Consider the following 2990-nt stretch of genomic DNA (forward strand, 5'->3'; position numbering starts at 1 on the left):
GAGAAAGGCTAGGGAGAAGCTGGGGGAGAATCTGTGATTTAGTATAAGAAAAGCTGTGGCAAGGCTGGGCAAGGAAAAAAGTCCTTGGCAGTGTTTCTTTCTTATCGGGTGCAAGATGCAAGCTGTGCATTTTTAACAATACTCCATTTCTAACACCACTGCTGCCTGCAGGTCCTGCTCTTTCAGGCTTTTCTGGGGCAACTGCTCCCACCCTGCTGGCTCAGCTCTTGCCAGCTCTGTGAAGCTCCTTCCTTGTTGTCCCGCACTGATCTCTCTCCTGAGTCAGCAGTGCTGCCCCTTTTACCCCCCTCCAGGTGACCCAAGGGGCCAATCAGGGCACAGGGGGTGAGTCTCTGGGGCCTGATTGGTGCGGAAAGGGAATGCCAAGTCCTCCAATCATCTTTTGCCCTTTCAAAACCCCTGGGCTAGGTCACTGCCAGCCGGCCCGTCACATAGGGATTGATGCAAAAGCCCTCCTCGGTGTTTTGCTGTTCCAGTCATTAAATGTCCTACACCGTGGGGCTTCTATTACTCCTCTTGGGAAGTCACCAAGCTACGTGCTGCATGGCCACTTCTGACGGCAGGATGGGAAGTGGGAGGGGATCCACAGAAAGACGAAATCCCGTGCAGATCATCCTAGAATCAAGAGAGTTGATGTTAGGTCATGAAAAATCACTCCTGACACATGCCCGTAGATTCTTCTGGTCTCCATAATCTTATCATTAAGACTTAATGATACCATATTCATCTGGTTGATTGTGGATCATTTCTCCAGTCTATCCAGGTCGTTCTGGATTCTAGCCCTACCCTCCAGAGTTTCTCTAACTCTACCCAACTTGGTGCCCTCTGCAAATTTGCTAAGTCTGCACTCACTCCCATCATCCAAACCATTAATAAAGATGATGTGCAATACCTGGCCCAGAACAGACCCCTGGGAAACCCCACTTAATACCTTCTCCCAACTAGACTTTGAGCCATTGATGACTACTCACTGAGTGGGATGATCCAACCAGTTATGTATCCACCCTTTATAAATTTGTCAGTTCGTGCTGGTTATCTTCCATTAGCTATCCATTCCTGATTCTGATCTGTTTGGACCTCAGTGGACACATCTACACATGCTATGAATGTGCTATAAGCTTACTGCACAGTAAAATACTGAACGGTAAGCTTTCCCTGAGAGTGCATCTACACACGTGCTCGCTGGGAGCAAATTTGCTCCTGCTGGAAGCAATACGGTGTAGGGCTACTCCTGCCCTACCCTACCCCCCTACAACAGTCAGGGAGAGCTCTTGACTCCACTGGCCTGGCAGGGGGCTTCAGAGAGTGGGTTGGGGGAAGTCCCTCCTCCGGGACAGCTGTTTCCCAGCCCTGTGCCCCAATCAGTCAAGAGGAATACAGGGCCGGGAAACGGCTGCGGAGGAGGGGACAGTTCCCCAGCCCGCTGCTGCTTGGGCTGACTAGGAGCAATTTGCTCCCAGTCAGCTGTCTACTTGAGCAGTATTGCGTAGTAGCTAATGCACAGTTAATCTACCACCTGTATTTACAGGTAGTAGAAAACCACGTTAGCCTAATTTACTGTGCAGTAGCTGCTGTGCACGGTTGCACGGTGGCACCTTACTGCACAGTAAAGTGTCTCGTGTAGCCTGACAAGTTGAATGCTACTGTCTCCACAAACTGCATTTGTTTCCAGCAGTAGGCATCACAAATTCAGCCAGATTAAATTAGGTTAGCCCAATTTCCTGAGAATGGCAGATTTGCATATTACACAGCCAGAGCTTCAGATTTTATCTGCAGCTCTTGTCATTTGGAAACTTCATTCATGAGAGTCAATGGGAAGTGGGACACTTCGGAAAAAATGGAGCTGGAGTGGGAGAAACCCTAGAAATAACAGCTTGCAACTCACGTTGTCACATCCACACTCAGAAAAGGACGAACGCCTTTCATCCAATAGCAAGAATGCAAACAATAGCAAAAAAACCCCAATCTTTTTCATGAAGGAATATTTTTCAGAAGCCAACCAGTCGTGGATTCTCTTTTTGAAACTTTTCAAACCCATTTTTAAAGGAGGCTATTAATGAAAGAAATGACCCCGCTTGGGGGGCGAGGGGACAGGGGCTCAGTATTTAGTTTATACATTTCTGTTCTTTTCCCTTCTACCTTTGCGACAGTCTCCAAGCTTCACACTCAATCGTCCTTATAGGTGGGTAACATTATACCTTCTTGTCTCATGCATCTCTTCTTGCTCTCGTGTGCCTATGTTCACCCATCAGGCTGTTGTCTGTGTCCTGCCCCTGGCTTTTGCCAGTTTATGTGCTCTGCGTTCTTAATTTTTGAGCAGCCATGTGCATTATCATGATTTTTTCAAAAACCAAACCATATTTAAAATATTCATTTTTGAGATTTTTTTTAAGATCATTTTGGGGAGGAAAAAATGTGTTCAATAGAAACTCTGCAGAAAATCTCAGGCACAATCATGCCATTTGAAAATGTAACAAAATGGAAGTGAACACAGGGATTATCAGCCACCCTTTAAACAGGTGATGGAGTGGGCTAGGCTTTATGGTTCGAGAGTGGCAGCACCTCTCAAGCACTAACTCAGCCCCCTTAAAGAAAGAACAGCACTGTGTCCTTCTCCATCGTCCCTAGCCATTACAAATAGATACCCAATTCTACACCAGAGATGCTTCCTCAGCCTGACAAAGGGTATTTATACCTGAAAGCTTGCAAAGGGGAATTTTTCCAACTATTTGCATTGGTCTTATAAAAGATATCAGATTTACCCAGAGAAAAGTAAGAAGAGTGTGGAAGAGTGTGGGGTCCCGCAGGGCTCGGTGCTTGGACCAATACTCTTTAATGTCTTCATCAGCGACTTGGATGAGGGGGTGAAATGTACTCTGTCCAAGCTTGCAGATGACACTAAGCTATGGGGCGAAGTGGACACGCCGGAGGGCAGGGAGCAGCTGCAAGCAGACCTGGACAGGTTAGAC

This window comes from Crocodylus porosus, unplaced genomic scaffold (assembly GCF_001723895.1).
Source record: "Crocodylus porosus isolate Cpor-Errol unplaced genomic scaffold, CroPor_comp1, whole genome shotgun sequence".
Lineage (NCBI taxonomy): Eukaryota > Metazoa > Chordata > Crocodylia > Crocodylidae > Crocodylus > Crocodylus porosus.